This window comes from Austrofundulus limnaeus, unplaced genomic scaffold, assembly GCF_001266775.1.
Source record: "Austrofundulus limnaeus strain Quisiro unplaced genomic scaffold, Austrofundulus_limnaeus-1.0 Scaffold0, whole genome shotgun sequence".
Taxonomy (NCBI): Eukaryota; Metazoa; Chordata; class Actinopteri; order Cyprinodontiformes; family Rivulidae; genus Austrofundulus; species Austrofundulus limnaeus.
Genome location: NW_013952402.1, coordinates 7,299,326 through 7,319,274, shown reverse-complemented (window position 1 = coordinate 7,319,274; position 19,949 = coordinate 7,299,326). Strand labels below are relative to the sequence as shown.

Here is a 19,949-nt window from a genome sequence, read left to right as displayed (position 1 = left end):
ATAAAGTATCTATGACACCTTTAGTTGTTATTAAAATGCTGTTTTTATGTTTAAATAGAAAATAAACTTATCTTCTCATCACTTCCTCTTCTAAACGCCTTGAAATTGGCCTCTGTCTCTTTAAGAACCTCCTTCTGTTTCTGCCCCGTCAATTTCGGTTGGTCTGTTAGGGTTATCCCATCCAAAAAAAAAATTTCGGTTGGTCGGGTGGGGGGTTCGTGCATGCACTATGATGCACTTTGATGCAGTTTACTTGGCATCTGAAAAAACATTTCCGCAAAGGTATTTTGAATCTGAAAAGACCTCCACTGAGTCAGAAGTAGTGGATCTCAGCAGACAGCTTAAGTTTCACTTTCAGTTTCGGTCTGTTACTGCCTGCAGGAATCATGGGCGGGGTGTGTGGGTGGGGGTGGGGAGGTGTGCTCTGTGATGAGGCAGTTCTGCCTAAAGACACGACCCAGGGGCGTTCCTGGTACCAAAAGGTGTTCCTGGTCCCCACCTGTTGTTTTGCTCCTCAGCATGGCTTCCTAAAAACGCTGCAGGATTTCTCAAACATGCATGAATGAGTCAGAGCAAGGCTTTGGGCATGTATTTTTTATGAGAGTATAACATTATAACATGATATAAAACTCAAAAAATTGATTGAAAAGTTGATTTTACATGATATTGCCCCTTTAACCGTTTTTAAAGTGAGGAACTGGGTATGAGTAGTAAATACAAGTTTCTAGAATCCTGAGCAAATGAGTCAAATGCATCACCAAAAAAGAAAACAACTTTTACTTATTTTCTACTCAAAATGTGGACAGCTCAGCATCAAAATCTCCTATCTAGCCTGGGGCAACTGGAAAAAAGAGGCATGATACAAATTGAAATCACTTTAAAACACCTGCAGAACAGAAAGTTGGACAAAAATGGAAAACAAGACAATAAAAAAATCTAAACAAAACCCCATTTTGTAAGAATTAGAGCAGTGCAACACCCTTTTTAAAAATTCTGCTGCAAAACAGATTTTTGGGTTTCCTGTTTCAACCAAAACATTATGCAGAGGAACTTGTATTGCTCCTTGTCTGTGCTGCTTTCTGCTCTGCCGGATCCAAGTTAATTCTGCTCAGAGTGACTGTGGGCTGCAAGTGACAGCAGCAAATTAATGATTCATTACACCCAGTGTAGGAAAACAGTAAGCTAGCGATGGAGCAAAATGGATTTACACATACACGCAGCTCCAACCACGACAGCTGTTTATCTGTTGAAAAAATATTCCGATACCCTTATGGAAAAATGTAAAACCAGCACCGGTTCGAAATAGACAAAAAAAAAAATAAAAAAAAAAATAAGAAAACAAGACTTTTAAAAATATATAAACAGTATTTTCTGCTTAGATTTTGACTTCAAAGCAGAAACCGCAAAACTTCAACTCTCAAAATTGTTCATTATAAATGTGGTTTACAAATGTTCAGCCTGAGGCTAAATACATTTTCTATTTTCTTTTCATTATAACCAGACGCCTGTGCTTTTGCTGCAAGTTTCAGCCTCGCCATACGTGCAGAGGTATAAAAGATCAAGAATAACTTTGGAACCAAACCTGATTGTAGAGAATATGCAGGATATTTGATGCTTAAGAGGACCTCATGAAATTTTAACAAACCTTCCCAGGAATATTTTTCTCATGTGGGATAAATGTGGAGAGAACTGCACAGCTGCAGAATGTGGTAAACATGTATATTCCATCATAAAATGCTGATAATTTATTCGGAATGGGGTTTGGGATGAGTTTGCTACTGAAACAAGACACATTTTTTTTTGCTTCAGAACTCTTTGCTTACAAATAAAACAAAAGCTTGTAGACAGTCCACACATGCAAGAATACAAACCACTTAATCTCCCAAGTGTACAGGTCCCCCTAAAGGCTGTAAATTCAGCCGAGCATCACAAATTAGTTTTGCTTCTCTCCTCTTTGTTTGAGGGAGACTCAAGTTCACAGATCGCCTATTTTTCTTATTAGTTTGCATTTGACTTCTACCCTCATCTAACCCTTATTTTGTATTTGATCCCTAAAAGGGTTGGTTCAAGTTTCACACTTAAAATTTATTTCAGTGTGTGCTGCTTTATCTCTTCATCAGACAGAAACTCATAACAGAGTGAAATCAGCAGCAAATGCACAAAAGTTTTGAATTGTTCTTTCCCTGGTTCGTGTTTCAGCAGGTAGAAATATAAGCAACAAGGATCAGTTTTAGCTATTCAAAGGAAGGGATAGAAATTCTAAATATTTTCTAGAAAGCCTTATTTCAATGACTAATGTACAGAAAATTTGTTTTTGGTGGTAGTTATAAAAGTGTTCTTTACAAGGGCGTAACTTTATGTTTACCATGGGGGAAGAGGTGGGAGGGTGTGTAGGGTGTCTGCCTAAATTTATTTGTTGAGTCTTTTACTTTTGTAAAATATGATACAGGATATTTTGTGGTTAAAATAAAATGTAAGGCTTTTACTGTGATTTCCTGTTTTCTTTGTATTTAACTTTTCTGTTACAAATCAGTTCAACAATTAATAAAAGGCTAATCTTTTTCCCTTATTTTTTTTACAACAGTAACAAATATTTTAAATTTTAATTGTGCATTTTACAACAATTTTCCAAGAGTACATTTTGGTGCTGTGCAACTGTGTAATTACAGTATTTATTCGTGTATAATACGATCTCATGTATAATACAACCCCCCCACTTTTTTTTAGCTTAAAAAGCATAAAAATTTTAATCCTCAAACTACCTCCAATTTCATTCAGACCTCAAGATTTTTCAGCCTTTGCAGTCTTTATACATATCAGTAAAATGATCATTGGACTATTCATTTTATTTTAACAACAAATGTATTAAAAGGTATTTTGACATCAAATATATGTCAGCAAACCATGATTTTGAGCTTTGTAGCAGCATCATATGAATTCTGGCATTTTTAACACATAATCCACCAGGATGCGCTAACACAAAAAATCAGAGACACGTGATTTGGGCCATCTTGTGGGGAAAAGCAGATTACTTCCAACTCGCGAGCGCCCCCTCTGGTGGGGAAACATTTTTTCACGGATACAAACTTTTTCAGAACGCCGATAGGTGGCAGCCATTACAGATGAACATGTGTTTGTTGTTGTTCGAGGAGCGGCCTGGTCACACGATAATGTCATTAGTTCGTTATCATTACTAAGGTGCAGGACTGCCTTTTTTTCTTTCTTTTTTTTCACATCATGTCATCTACCTGGATCTGTTACTATCTCGCTCTGAGGCACGAAGGAGTGTCAGAGGTAAGCTCGTTTCAACTGCTTTTTTACGTCGTGATCTCATTTCCGGACTCAGGCATTTATTAAGCCGATATTTCAGTTAAAATAAATAAGTAAAAATATTTATCAGATTATAGTACTACCCCCCAACTTTATGGATGATTTTATGGATTTAATTTTACGTATTATATTTAAATAAATACCGTAACCATTTAAATCATGGTTGTGTTGGAGCAAATGATTTTAGTGGAGGGGTTTTATTGACTGGATCAAACTGTGGGGGTCATAACATCCCTAACCCCCCAGACAAATTACACCCGTGGTTCAGTCCTAAAACTTGTGCATAAATTGTTTTATTCAGACGGGCATGCTAAAGGCTTCTTGAGTGTGGAGCGAGCCGAAAATGTCTTCCTGATGGATGAAAGACAAGCAGAAGTTGAATGACCTCAGTGTTTAGACAAGTGTTCCGTAAGGTTGAGCCGTGTGCTGTCACTGTCACTGACTGATTGCAGCGAATATGAAAACACCCGTACAATCACAGTGACATGGCTCTGGTAATGACAGCAAGGGTCTGTGAGGGGTGAAAGCTGGGGGTGGGGGAGGCTAATCAATGCAAAGCATGCAAGCAAGATAAATTAGACGCAGACGTCAAACAAAGCAATGCGAATGGGTGCTGGTAAATGTACAAAAAAAAAAAAGAAACAAAAAACAAGCCCTATTACTCAGCAAGCAAATAAATCCAGTGAATATTAAAAGATGAGGAGCTTATTTCATTCCAGTGGAGTCATCGGGATAGTCTCAGACATCCAGACCTGGACTAACTCAAGAAATCACAACAGTTGTAAACAAAAAGAAAAACGGTAGGCGATTTATTAAAGCAGCTCCTAAAAATATCTCCCAATGACCAAACTCAGGAACGATTTGAAGCCATTAAAGCCATTCTTTTCATACTTTCCAAACATCAAGTGTAACATATTATCAGAAAGGGGAATTTGAGCATTTTTCCGATGCTATGTTTTCTTGAAGGCGTAAAGCTCATAGCTGGAACGGCAGGGAATTATAAACAGGCAGCACAAGGTAACAGGAAATGTTTGTGCTTTGGGAAAAGTTAAGCTTTCATATTTGTTTTCTAGTAGAAAAAGAAGGAACCTTCAGCTTCAGAGGGCGGGGAAAATGTCTCTTTCGGATTCATTTTTTTCTTTTCATTTTATTTTGTTCATGGTTGTTTGAGTCCTTTTTTCTTACAAAAAGCCTGCAGGATTTTGGAAGTCTCCCTGTCTCTATAACAAACAGTCAATAACTTTGTTTCATTATAGGGCATTTTAGAGAAGCTGAAGCTACAGTGCACAAACCCAGCAGAACAAATTAGCACTGCTTTGTGTTGTTCCAGTGTTTCCACGAGTCGGATCTTATTTTGCCGAGATGATGAAAAGCATATCACAATGCAAACAGGGTGCCTGCAGAGTCTGTTTCACTTCCATTAAAAAAAAACAACTCTTTTAAGTAACAAAGATGCTCATCAAACAGTGATTAGGACTTAGTGGAAGTAAACATCTGCACCTAAAACATCTGTCCAGATAATTTGTTACGATTAAATAACCTTATTAGAACAGAACTGTGTCTTAAGCATTTTGGCAGATGCCTCATTTTACCCCTCAGCTGCTCCGAGACACATTCAACAGGAAGACAAATAAATCCAGGTTCACGTTGCAAATCAGAGCACAGAAGTTGAGGAATTTCATCTGTCTAGTAGTTTTCATCAGTATTCTTGCACCGCTAACGTTTCAGTTCACTGATGAAGCATTTCATCCAAGCGGTTGAAACCCCAACTACACTGAGCCACAATTAAAACACATGCGCTTGGCAGTAATGTGATTAACGTTCTTGACATTAACACCAGATAGTGCTCGGAAACTAAGCATGGAATTAAGGAGCCAAAACACTGGATTGAGAACAATAAAAATAACCTCTGCCACATCCTGATTATGATATATGGAGAGCAAAGAGCTGTGCTTAAACCTGCTGCCAAAATGGAGATACGATAAAAGTGGGTAATTACTAAACCAGGAAAATGACTCACGGTGTTTCTTTTTTTCCCCCCTTGCTCTCTAAAGAACAGTCTATCATTGTTAACATATTGTTTTCCGTTAGATCCTGATGCTTAATGTTCAAATAATAAACAGATACAACAGAGAAGTCGCGGGGTCATTTCCCTTCCCTGGTGGTTCTCGCCTGCTGAGGATTAAGCAGGATGTTGCTTCTGTAAAGGTAGGAGCGTATGGAAACGGAGGCAGACAACTACAAACTCTGTTCAAATGGAATTTAATGAGATTAAGAGCTTTGCTGGGACTAATCTTTCAAAAAAAGTGTTGTTTTCTTTTAAAAACCTGAAYGACAAGGACAGAACACAAAAAGGTGGCAGAGCCATAAAAAATAGAGCTTATTGAAGGGTCGCCAAATTATGTAGAGTTTGTAAKAAAAAATAATTAAACAGGAACAACAGATCCCACCAGCTCAAAGCTCTTTATTGTTACACTCAMCACTTGTATTGCGATCTTTCAGTGAAGATGTCACTCACATTGAAGGCTTTTGTATACATTAGGCTGAAAATTAAAATGTAATTATTTTGTGAGCTTTTCCGTGGAGAAAGATTAATTGCTCTGGTTAAAGCCGTGTTTGTTACTTGCAGTCGGGGCATCTCAGTGGCTACATACGAAAGCGGTTTATCCAATAAGAATTCAGTCGTGTGCGTTTGTGAAATAAGTCAAAAAGACTGAGGACTGTGGCTAAAGATGGAGCCGTCAATCATTTGTTTTTGTCAAAAAAAAGTGTGACCTAGATTGCATGTTATTAGATTTGAATTATACTCGTTTGCCTTTTGTATGTCCCAAGATGAGTTTTATTGTGAATTGGCACAATGTAATGAAGCTGAAATGAGCTGAGGGGACAAACAAATCATCTTGAGATAATGAMAAATAATAAGAAACAGAATGAAATTCTCCAAAATTGTTCCAATAATTCAAAATAAATTAACAAGAATACTCAAAACACAAGCAAAAATATTAATTCACACCTGTTGGCGGCAGGTTATAAATAGCTACATTGACACTCAGTGCAACTACTGTGAATTTAGCAACTTTTCTACAGCCACAGAAACACAAACAAACATAATAAGTGATGGCCAATACACTCGAAACAGCTTCAGACAGATAAACTATGAGACACAACAAAGAAAGATGAGGAATTTAAACACAAGTAAACACGGAATTCCTAAAAATCCTGGCAAAATAAAGACAGAWACACAGAGAGATTTACCCACAGAGATGGACATCAACAAAAGACTTGAAAAGATTAGTAGGAACWCATCAATACGCTTTGCTGTTGATTTGTGTCCTCTTCGATCTTGGTGTCTAGATTTTTTTAAAGGATGTAGAAGCCAATCTGTTTGATTTTTTTTATGTCCAACAACATTTGTTTCATTTGACTTGAATATTAGCAGGAAYAGAGGGCCTTCCTTTTTGTTCACATCGCGTTTGAGTTATTTTTTAAATGTTTTTTATAAATCATTACATAAAATTAAATGTTAGAAAATGTCACAAACACATTTTGCATAATTTTCTCTCTTTCTGAATGTTYAGACTTTTCCACTACAACACATTTAGATTTTAAATACCATCTTCAGAARCGTTAGCAGCTGTTAGCATTGACGCTTTGTTGCAGGGTGATGACATCATACTGGTTAGCTAACACTAACCTCTGCTAACGTTTCTAACACTGCTGAAGATAGTATTTAAAATCTRAAATCAAAATGTGTTTATTGAAAACAATATGGATGATAAATGTGGTCCAGCAGTTTGAATTGCAGCTCAGACATCATCCGCAACTGCAAGTTTGATGTCTTGTAGGGAAGCGTTAGCTGTTGGAGCACTAGGGGTTGCTAATGTCTCAGGATGATGATATCTAACTTTAGCCCAGCAGCAACAGCAAAGATTGCATTCCATTTTGAAATACTCAAATGTAGACTTCAACGTTTAAACTAAATATCAATTCCTTTTCTTCYGCTTATCTGGGATCGGGTCGCGGGGGCAGCAGCCTGAGCTGAGAGACCCAGACTTCCCTCTCTCCGACCACTTGGGCCAGCTCGTCTGGGCGAATCCCAAAGCATTTCCAGCCGAGAAACATAGTCCCTCCAGCGTGTCCTGGGTCTTCCTCTGGCCTCCTCCCAGTGGGACGTGCCCGGAACACCTCACTAGGGAGGCATCAAGGAGTCATCCTAACCAGATGCCCGAGCCACCTCAACTGGCTCCTCTCGATGTGGAGGAGCAGCGGCTCTTCTCTGAGTCCCTCCTAGGTGACTGAGCTTCTCATCCTATCTCTAAGGGAGAGCCCAGACACCCTGAGGAGGAAACTCTTCTCTGCCACTTGTATCCGCGATCTCGTTCTTTCGGTCACTACCCAAAGCTCGTGACCAAAGATGAGGTTAGGAACATAGATCGACGGGTAAACCAAGAGCTCTGCCTTTTGTTTCAGCTCTCTCTATACTCTACAGAGTCTCTCTACTCGCTCCGCTTCTTCAGGAAATGTACTTTCCTGGTCCAATGGTAAGGTTCGATTGTTTCCTGAGTTGCCATTTTCCAAATCTGATACTGCATAATGTTACTGCTTTTTTATTATTATTACAACTAAATAGGCTACAATGCTACAGGTTGTAAAAACAATGGGCATGACAGAAACGGTAGGAAGTTCTTAAGGAGACAGAAATCAATTTCAAGGCATTTAGAAATGGCTATGATGTGAAGTCAAATTTATTTTTGACTTATACAAAAAAACAGCATTTTAGTAACAACTGAAGGTGACATTGGTACTTTACCGTGGTATAAAATTGAACTATGTGCCTGAGAAACACAATATTGGCGCTTTAACATTTAGTAATAATCAGCAAAACATAAGAACATTGGGCCTCATGCAAGAACATGTTCGTATTCTTCTCCTAAATTTCTCTTACTTTTGTTCGTACAAAGGGTTCGTACGAACATGTCACGTCAGATTCAACAAACTCTTCTATCTTCATGAAAAGGGTGTAAATGAGCTGCGTAAATTCCACCTGTTCTATCCAGCTGCTCGTGCACGCGAGAGGAGATTAGCATAATTACCACCCCAAAAACACCATATAAGGCTATGTTTCCTACCTCAGATACAAGCGTTCATTCATGAAAAATGACAGCGAAAACTGAAAAAATAAAAACTTTACGAGTTCAGAGATTGAAGTCCTGCTGTCAGAGATCCAGAAAAGAAAATCTTGACATTTTTAGCAGGTCAGCTGTGGGATAAAAAGAGCTGCTAAAAGTATAAACAACTGTGTTAAATCCATCCATCCATCCATCCATTTTCTGTACACGCTTCTTCCTTTTCAGGGTTGCGTGGGTCACTGGTGCCCATATCCAGCAGTCACAGTGCGAGGGGCGGGGTACACCCTGGACAGGTCGCAAGTCCATCACAGGGCCACACATAGAGACAAACGAGACAAACAACCATTCACTCTCTCACTCACACATAGGGACAATTTAGAGTTATCAATTAACCTAACAGTCATGTTTTTGGTCTGTGGGAGGAAGCCGGAGTACCCGGAGAGAACCCACGCATGCACGGAGAGAACATGCAAACTCTACCCAGAAAGGTCCCCAGACCGGGATTTGAACCGGTGACCTTCTTGCTGAGAGGCATCAGCTCTACCAACTGAGCCACCGTGCCGCCCCTGTGTTAAATCATTTTCATTTATTCAGAAGCCGCGGCGCGGCGCAGGTGGTCTCAGATGCGGGTCTGAAATAAGCATTTTAAAATGTTTTCAAAATAAGTCTGGCACTTTGGAGAAAATCCTGGACTTGATCATATATCCCCTCTGACCTGGGAACGTCTTGAGTCCCCCAGGACGAGCTGGAGGGTGTCGCTGGTGAGAGCGGGGTCTCTTTGCTGCTGCCACCGAGACCTGATCCCGGATAAGCGGCGGAAAACGGACGAACGGACAATTTATATTGTTAGTCTAAATTATTACATTTAAAATTATAACTCTAATTCAAGCAGAATAGCCTATTGTCAACATAATTATGGAGTGTGATTTATTTTCAACTCAAAATATCTTCAAACTAACGAAATATAAAGTTATTAGTGAAGAAAACCCGTCTGGAAAACAGCAGACTGACTGCTCGTAAAATGTACGACAGGTCTGGACCACTCGTAAATTTTGTTCGTATCTGAAAAAAATCTTAGAATACGAAAACATTGGTGAATGCCACAAATTCTCCTAAATCACTCGTACGCACAATTTAAGAACAAATCTGTGCGTACGAACGGTTCTTGCATGAGGCCCAATGAGCTGTATTTATTTCCTATCTAAATCTCTAGAATAAAAGGTGGCTAGTGTTATAAATTTCTTCAAGGAATGCTGGGGTTGAAATTTATGGTATAGGTCATCTTATATGCGAGTTTAAATCTGGTCCAGATCAAAAGCCTAGTGTAAATAAAACACAATGAAAGAAAGTGTGAACAGTGAAAGGTAAAGCCCGAAAAGACACAACTGCAGACATAAATTCATGCTGAGAAACACGAACAAATCTGTTTTGCTCCCCCTAATCTTTACGAATACAAAGACAGCTGCGCTCCTTCATCCCAGGTTTGTTTGAATCCACAAAATTCTCCAACTCAAACTAAACTGGCACCTCGCTGCAAACCCCTGCAAACACATTTACACCTCCACAACATGGGCCTATGTTGTCCTCAGTCTTCTCTTGTTTGCCACTTTCATTTGCAGAGATTTGAGCTGAACTCGTGCCGAGAATCCAGACTGATAAATGAAGCTGACTTAACCTTTGTATTTTCATGCTAATGCTGTATTTTTAGCTGCTAAATACTATTCAATAACAAAGCTCCCGTAACCTCAGTGTGTTGCTTGTGTATGCAATAAATAAGCTCAGTTTGGGTTATGATTACATTTCAAAAAGTCACAGAGGGTACCAAGCCAATAAACAGGTCCTCTTTTTTTTTAACTGCTAACACTACTCTGCCAAAAAAACCTTTGTGTGGAGACATGCCAGGCAATTCCATCCATTCTTTATTTTTGCTTTTGGCCTGGTCCTCATCACAAAGACACCACTATAGTTAATGCACTCTAAGTTTAGAGGCCTTCACCAAATCTATACATTCCAGCAAAACTGTTTATTCTGCTCTAAACATCTCATGAAAATCTCATACTTTTCGTTGATAAAGCTGCTTTGACTGGCTTTGGACAGGTGATGTGGACAAACACAGACGTTTGGTTCCAAAAAGTACTTCTGTGGTGCTTGTCATTCCACTACTCCAGCAAAGCTCTCATTTTAGGCCAACTCACATTCCTGTGATGATCTTCAGATTATTATCCTTTAGCTAATTGTAGGTAATCCCTGCAGACGTGTTGAAGATTTACACCACTTCATCCACATAACAAGGAGGTGTGGAAATACCAGCAGATGAGGGAGCTGGAATTCACTCAACAAGTCAAGGATGTCTGACTCAAGAAACTAAATCAAAACAGTCAGTTTGTATAACGTTCTTGAACTATCTTTTGTCTTTATTAAAGGTTTAGGAATTTGTAAGAATACTGGATTTTAATTTGTTTTTGCTGTTATTGTTAAGGTTTGGGTTCAGGCCACAGAAAGAACAATTTTATTCTAATATAATATTTCTCAGAATTCTGAGAAAAAAAAATATATATACTGTATGTGTGTGTGTGTGTTTTTTCTTAACAAACCAAAAATGGCTTTCTTAGTCTTCCCTGTTGTGATGAGACACTGTTTCCTTGTAACTAATATACAAAACAAGACACTTTTGTTCCCCCCAGGAGCAGCGTGCACATCTGTGTCCCTCTTGTCTAATTTAGTTCTCAGTTTTCACCCTGTTCAATAAGCGCACCCAACTGTGCTGCATAAATAGGCAACGTATTGACCCAAATATCTCTGTAGGCACTCAGCAAGATAGAAAATTGGAGAAAAATTATTTCCATCCCCTTGTGTTGCTTTCGACTCATGTAAATGTCATGTGCCTGGAGGCTGAGGGTCCTGCTGGCTTAGATTCGTTTTTCCTCCGCAAAGTTTTGCCAGAAGGCTTGCTCTACATTTTCTCCAAGATTGGTGTAAATTTCACAAGTCCCTGTTCCTTCCCTTAATGTCAGTCAAACTGCGGAGTGAGAATTACTCCAAAAAAAGGTGTTTTGATGAACTCCCTTTAAGAACTGCAAATTGTCGTGTTCACGCCTGCTCCAGGGGGATAAAATCAAGAGCTTTAAACCACAAGTGGAGTTGTTTGATTCACTTTGCTTTGAATGTGTCACTCTAACTCTGACTGTGGGAAGGTGATGACGCTGTGATACGATTAAAAGCAACCTTCAAGCATCACTGACTGTGCAGGTAGAACAAATATACTTGGTTTAGAAAAAAATAAACTGTGAATTAATCACAATTTAAAAAAGCTGTGTTAACAACTGACAATCCAAACTGCAACTTTAAAGATCAATGTTTGGTCCTCAAGAGCACGACTGCAGCATCTGCTAACGTCTGGGACAAATAAGAACAGATGTTGTTCCGAACAGCCACACCAACGCAACTAATGCGAGTGGCTCAAGATAAACATTTACGCCGTGATTGCACTCGAGACATAAGATGTTTTAATAATCCATAATATTGTTTATAACCACGTGTCATCATGACTACATGCGGTCACAAAACCCAAACTCGATCAAACTGACAATGGATTTTAAAACGCAGAACATAGAGTCGACAAACTTTTCCTCAAGAATCTGAAGCCTAAACGTTACGGCGATAACAAGGCACAGCTGAAATAAGTTGGCACAGTGACCCGTCAGCAGCTTTAAATCCCTATAAAAATGCTCAACCTTTGAAAACTGTGACATAGTGTGTCCACTCTGAAAGTAGCCTTGTTTCGCATCCACAGTTATAATCATCCCACTAGAGCTCGTTCAGTCCCTGTTCTGCCACATGCTGCTCCTCAAGGTGTTTTTTGATAAGTTTTGGTTCAAAATCAGCTCCCTCGTTTTGTTTTAATTGTGTAAAAGGTGATGAAATGCTGGGGGGGGGGGGGGGGATCCCACTTATGTTGTGTCTGAGGTAACAGATAGAGGACAAGTTGCTGAAGGATTAAACAGACGATCCATGAAAAACAGCACACGTCAATTCTTTAATGTCTTGATCTACTTTTTCAAGTCACTATCATAAATGAAAAACATCACACATAAATAAACAAAAAGAGATCTCAATACTGTGAAATAGGTTTCTGTGCTATCATGCTGTGGATTTTCTAACATAGGTCTTCATTGTACCATGTTTTTGTTGTTTTCTGAAACATTTTTTTTCTAAAATGTGTCAGAAACCAAGGGTAAAAAATCCAAACATAGGACTAAAGTACCAAAACTTCCTAACATAAAACAAAACCAAGGGTGCAGCAAGAAATGTCCCAGTTTTATCTGAAGGGATGGTTGAACAGAAAGAGGAACGACAAAGATCTGGCAGAGAACAAGTGAAAACCTGATGTTTACACTGGGGTTGTAATTAACTAACCCTGGCCAGGTGTGATGACTAGCAAACAAAAAAAAACTGTGTACTTGAGGGAGAATGAGTTATTTGCTTTCTAAATGGTTGGTTTCAGTTTTGCTGTGCTCTCTGCCGATTTACTTGTGTTGTATCCTAGAATGTATGCTTTCCGCATTTTTTTGCTTTTCCATTGTATTTTCTAAAATTATATTTGTTATAGGCTCTCAGTGTTGCGATGCTTCTTTGATTTGTGACAAAAGGGTGGCAGCAAAGATCAAAGGAAAGGTTTATAAGGGAGTAATGAGACCATATTGTCTAGTGTGGAGATGTATCCATCCAACTGTAATGTGAACTTTGATCAAACATTTAAAGTGTTGCAAAAAAACTAAGCTATGTGAATTAGGTGTGTTTCCATCTACTGGTTTCAACCAGGCTACATCAAACACTATTTTGTCAGGTGTTTGAATTCATCAACTTTTTTTTTTAATGTGATACTTTAAAATGCACATAAACTGATGAAAACACAGAACTGACAGAAAGACGGGAGGCAGAATGGAAGTGGCAGAGTTGAAGATGTTGAGGTTCTCCTTGGGAGGGACAAGGATGGATAAGATTTGGAACAAGAACATCAGAGGTACAGGACAGGTTGATGGAGTGACAATGTTAGAAAGATGGTTTGGACATGTCCAGAGGAGGGACAGATGGTAGAAGGAAGTTTAGCGATGCATCAAAGAGGAGATATGTGGATGCAGTGAGAGAGGACATGGAGGTTGGGGTGAGGTTAGGGTAAAGGAGCATGACTTCATGTGAAATAAGAAATAAGAAAAATATGTTTAGCTGTCTTTTGGTTGCTAAAGCTTTCTGTGATGTGCTTTTTATTATTTTTAAAGTGCATTTATAAAATGAGCTTGTGTTCTCAGCTCGCTGTTATGTTTTGTCAGAAGTTATTGTGTTTTGCTGCTAAAAGCCATAGTAAAACTGACATTATGCACCCTCCTGTAGATAAGACGCTCTTTTTATTTTCTTCAATACAAAACCACAAAACAAGATGTGAATAAAAAAAAAAGAAGAAAGTTGCAATGATTAAACCATTTGTGTTTGAGCTTCACCTCAGACAGGATCCGCTTTCAAGCCAATTGCCTGCCGTACAATGCACCTCAGCTGAAATGTGTCAGATGAGCTGAAAAAGCAAAAGGCTGTCTGACAGAAACAAACAAACGGAGGGAGAGAGAAAAGTGCAGCAGATCTCTTTCAGATCTAATGTGCAAAACATTCTCTGGTAGAATTCTAAAAAGAACTTAAAAAACCCGATTTATTCTCACAAATTCATTTTGACAGAAACCTAATCACACGCCAGCGTGTAATCTCACTTTGAGGTGGAATCATTTGACTTCAAACACTTTCAATTTAGTTGTAAATAAGGAGATTCTTGTTGTGACGTTAGCAGAATTCATCTGCAATCATCTCACGCTGACAATGAAAAGGCATCCTGGCTGAACCAATAAATATATGAGCCTGAGCGCATTAAGTGACACAAAAGGTGACAAATTAAAGGGGGGGGGGGGGCAGTAAAGTGGATTTGTGAGGTATTGAGCCAAGTCTTTGGAAATCTAGGGAATGAGTGAAGAAGTGCTGTAAATATTTTCTAATTAGTATTTTAATCAAGCCTCTGCCCAGAATGATCCACAGGGGTTCAGTTAGAGTTTAGAGTGCGTTAACAACTCTGTGATTTTCATTTTATCAAACCATCAAATGACAACTCAATTCACACCTCCATTAATTGCACTCCTTCCTTGTAAGCAGGGGGGTGTTTACAACTTTAGCATTTTGCATTTATGCACTCATGAATACATCAACGTAGGCACCACCTCCCTGCAACTCTGCAGGATTTAGCAGTTATAAAAAAAACAAATAAATGAAAAGATGGATGTTTGAATGGACTAATTTCCATTATTAACGTGTTCATTTGTTTTTTTTGCTGACAGCTAAATAAAAATCCCTCATCATGTTTAACTGGATTTATTGACTGAATCGGCACAGCTCTGCTGCTGCAGCAAAATATGAGACTTCTCACCGTCACTGTGTGAAAATAGGCCATGTTTTGCAGGTGATGGATGGATAGTTAGTGCTGTGGTGGATTTTAATTGACACTGTTACATTTTATTTATCTTTGGTTTAGCTGATTCCACTGCATCTTGCAGCAAAAGGTGAAACTTCTCCAATTCCTGGATGCTAACTGCTTAAATACCATGCAGAGCACCTGTGCCTCTGCAGGACACAAGTTTCCTTTTTATTGATTTTTACTTTAGTTTGTTAACCATATAGGAATGCCTAAAGTCCATTCAATAAGTAAAGATGTGTTTTTTTTATTTAAGTAAAGCATTTGTTTGTTCACATCAGCACTTGTAAAATCACTGACATCTGTTTCAATAAGCCTGAGAGCTTTACTGTATATACAGTTTTGTATTTAAGTACAAGCTTTTTGTTTGTTCAGACTAGCATTCATCTTCTGTGTTTGACTAGTTTAGGCAATGGAAAGAGTAACAACAAAGTTTATTAAAACAGCTGAACAGTGATGTTAAAACCACATTCGCTTCTTAAAAAGGGTTAATTAGTAGAAACTTTTCTCTCTCAGAGCTTAATGCAGCAGTTTGTTTTGAGTGGGAAGCCTAATATGCATTTGGATTTAATCTCCAAAGTCATTCGTAATATCCTGGATAAAGCTAGTGACTTAGAATGTTAAACAATTAAATAATCAGGACATCTGGCAACAAATATCTGATTATGGGAAGTTCAAGGCTCAGTCAGGCTGCAATGCAATGATAAAAAGAAACCAGTGCAAATGTATTCGCAACAAGACAGTTTTGTCCACAAAATACATAAACACTCTAAGAATATAATTTTGGGTGTTTATTAAATTTCATGAGCATTTTACCTCAAATTCAAAGCTTTTAATTTGTTAATTTTAACAGTTAAAATAAAGTTTTTGTGGTATTAAAGCAGCAGGAACTATTGAAGCGGCTAAATATTGCAACTGAAATCCAACTTCACCCTTACTTAAAACATGATTTTACTTTTACGGAACAAAGCCTGTCCGACGGGGCTTTCTGTATTTGTACATTAGTCTTAAGGCTAAGTTAAACAAATCCAACATTTCATTTCTTAAAGCAAATCACCAGTGAACTAGTATTAACTTCCTTTTTTTTATTGCACTCTTCGTGTTATTACGTTTGCACCCTCTGTTTACAGCTTTCTTTAACTATAAATCCATCCCCGTGGACTTTCACAGACAGCGGAACTCGTTATTGATTTATTTTCTGAGAACGGGCAGACACGCCACAGCAGTCGTAGTCATCTACTGGGCATAAATGTGTTTGCTTTGTCGAGGGAGCAGTAAAAAAATAAAATAAAATAACGACGCGATGTGAGAAAACTATGGCAGTGGGAGTGAGTGAAAGGCAATGACTGATATGGATTCAGATGGGGGGGGGGGGGGGGGTCTGGGTAAACACAGGGCACAGCTCCGAATAAAGCAGAATAAACTTGAAGCAAAGTTTGCAATGGAGGGCAGCAGACTTTATGCAAATACTGGTATCTGTAGCAGGAATGAGAGCTGTTGGTTGAAGCAACCTTTATGGTTACAGTGAACAGATCCAAACGTGCAGCCACCCAGAAAGTACTGTACATGAAGAACAATTTACTTCCAATTCACTTCTTCATTTTCTTCCCAATGAATGACCCTCAAACAATAATCCACTTGGACTCTTAATTTGTGTGGGGACTGCTGTTTGCACAACATGAACAATATCCTAAAGTAAACACAGGGTATTATTAACAGCCCTGAAGTGATCACCTTATTGCTACCAATAAGAAGCTGCCCCAGCTAAGGCTACAACAACTAGTAAAGGTCAGGCAACGATAAATGTCATTTTAAGATGCATGATTTATTAGCTATAAAAGCCTGAATTGCATCCACGAGGACCAATTTCCCCAAGTAAAAGAAATAGGTGACAAATAAAAATGAACTTGCATGGTTTTTTCGGTTGTATTTTTTGCATTACRTGTCAGGAAAACAATGATCCAACTGTTTTGGATGCATCGTATTAAGATTAACAGCCGTGTGAAATTTATTGCCGTTCTGCAGAAAACAAAAAATCCGTCTCCGTCTTCCCAGCACCGAGTCTCTGAAGCAAAGCAGGCGCCGTGAATGTGGGACAACAACAGTAGCTGCCCAGAAAGTGGAGACAAAGACATAAAGGCAAGGCACTCACCTCATAAGGCTTTACTGTAATCACACCCTCCGGCAGCACGTCTGCTTAGAGGAGGAACAGCAGGAGACGGGAAAGGCAGCGCAGGGCTGCATAAACACAGCTGTTTATGGACATGTTAATTGAGCGGACGATGATTGACAGCCTTCCATCCGAAGCTGAAAACGCCTCTCCGTTTCAGTTCTGCAGACAAAGTTTGAAACCGAGAGCCTCTYCAGCTGAGGCATTTAAAGGCCAACTACTGGGAGTTTTGTCYYCTTGTTTTAATAMTTGAGCTTGAGTTTCAGCCCATGTGTCATCTAAAGATAGACGCTGAGCTGYGCTGCGTTGTGTTCTGCATGGCTGTGAAAGTGGATTAAACAGGCTTAAACATCAAGACGAGCTCTAATGAAACCCAATGGGGGAGTTAGCCTGTCTGTTTGGCCAGCTGACTCCAGTAAAATACCCATCACTGTCTCCTATTGCCCACTCTAAATGCAGCCTGCTAGTTCCAGTAAGCACACAGGCCGATGATTGTATTGTTACACTGATGCTTCGGTCTGGATCTTGCATTACCTCCAGTAACACCTATTTTAAATTGTTGCAGTTGCAATTTTAATTCAGTTAAGAAGTGTCAGTGTCCGGATTTGCCTGTTGCACTTTTTTTAATCGGAATGCTAAAAAAAATTATTTGGAGAAGAGGCAGGATGGAAAAGTTTAGCAATTTTAACGCTTTGCTCTAACAATAAGCTATGAAAACATAATTTGTATTTAATTATTTAACAATAGGTGTAAGGAGATGCACAACTCTGCTAAAGCAGCACCCACACAAAACACAGCAGAAGGTGAAAAGCAAAAACATTTTCAACCCGCTTGGAGCCATTCAGACCTCAGTGCTGTCGGTGTCCTGTCCTCCACACACAGTCCATTTCTAAAAGTCATAACTATGATCAATAAGGCAGCAGCATCATCCAAACTAAAACTATCCATCAAATCGAAGAAAGCCTAAAAAGTATTATTGGCTTGGGCCCCAACAATTCATCACTCCACGCTGAATTGCTGCTCACCTYTCTTTCTCATCTTCCTTCCACGAGTCTCTTTTCTACAGCTACATTTCTCCAAACAGGAGGCAGAGCAAAAGTCTTAATCATCTAAACACGTTCCAGCTTCACCTCACCAGACTTCACCATGATACCGAGCTGGGTGTTCCTGTTCTGCAGTGTGGATTCTGTGGACATTCTGATGCAAATAACACACTGGTCGTGTTGATTTATGCAACACATTCAAACATAAAACTAAAATATTGGTTCACAATCACGGTGATACTTTGTGGTTTATAMACAACAACTGAAATGCCAAGCTCAGCCTGTGGCGTGCGTGATGATGAATAGCTGCAGCCCAGAGGAAAAATATTTGTGCCATGGCACAAATGCCATTCCCTCTCTGCTCTGTCGTCGTGCAGCACAATGTCAAAGTACCCCCTAGTCACATTCCTTTGCATTGCCATCCAGAGCTTTCATAAATAAGCATTCGATTCATGAAAACTTCCCACTTCCCATTTAGGGACGGAATTGTTTTTCTTCTTTTTTGTAGTCTTTTACGCAAAGACGCTATTTATCCGTGGCACAAAATGAGGATGTAAGGGAGAATCTTATGGTCAGTTTTGGTAAATAATAATAATAATAACTTTAATAAATTCAACTAATGCAAATAATATGTTTGGTGTCGTTGTTGTTTTCTATTAACTTTATGACAGACACAATACAGACTTGGAGAGGCAGCAGATCCGCTGCGTAAAGATGAGAAGAGAGCGACAGCAGCAGCACTTGTTTGCCAATCTCGCATTTAGTAAATGAAACAATCAAAATCAAATTTAATAACACTAAGAGTGAACTAGATTTCTCACAAATCATAGAGCACAATCGCTTTGGAGACACGAGCACTATTAGATTTTTCTACAACTTCTAAAAAAGCGCAGCTGTCCGATTAAATAAAAGCTGCTTTAACCCGATTCTCAGACCAGATGACCAAGCTGATTGCTTCAAATGGATATTTAAAATGCAAAATAAAAACTTTTAGGTTTTGGTTTATTCTTACCTCATAGCAGTCAGTGATGTGCGTGGTCACACTGAGCTCAATCAGATTTCTTTTGGATGGGAAACGACACAATCCAGTCCAACTTCTCCCGGCTTCTCTCCATGTTCGGCTCAACAGCTGCACGGCAGTCCAATCCAGTCACATCTGAAGCGCTAACGGGACTCAACTAACAAGGCTTTGGAAGCCGCTACGGTGACCGAGCCGCGGGTTGGGCGGGGGGGATGTGAGGAGCACCGCGGGATCTCCAAGGACGCACGGAGAGTCACTGCGTCAGGATTGGTCAGTGGAGCTGTGACGCACCGGCAGGTGGCACACCCGTCAAATAAAAAGCCCACATTCATTCATGGGTTAAAGCTGTGGGGATGGAAAGAAGCTCAGAAAGCTAAGCGACAGACTGAACCACAACCTTAACAATGTTTGTTATCAAGTTTAAAAGGTTTTATTTTATATGGATCTATGGTTGAATGTGTTTTTATAACTGCATTTTTTATCAGTTTTTAAATTCTAAGAAAAGTGGATGGATGGCTAGATGTTGCACAGAAAATTCAGCCAATATAGGTGTAAATACTGTGATTAAAAAGTGGATTTATAGACACACTCATATAAATAGATGGTCCAAAACTTTTATAAATGTGTTAAATAAGAGCTGAAAAATCATGTTTATTTCAATAAATGCGAGGTGAAAGCGGTGGAAGCTGAGGGTGTGATGACAGATCCAAAGCAACGTGTAATTTAGGTTTAATTTAATATTTAAAAA

The 19,949-nt window shown here is 39.1% G+C and overlaps 1 protein-coding gene across 2 annotated transcripts in view; it reads right to left on the bottom strand.

The window, feature by feature from the left end:
• Positions 1 to 19,397, bottom strand: part of chrm3a (cholinergic receptor, muscarinic 3a) — a 97,637-nt gene extending 78,240 nt beyond the window's left edge. For both annotated transcript variants that reach the window (XM_014001101.1, XM_014001196.1), the window contains exon 1: positions 19,193 to 19,397. The gene's annotated coding sequence lies outside the window, so the exon portion shown is untranslated. The remainder of the gene's footprint in view (positions 1 to 19,192) is intronic.
• Between the last annotated feature and the right edge of the window lie 552 nt (positions 19,398 to 19,949).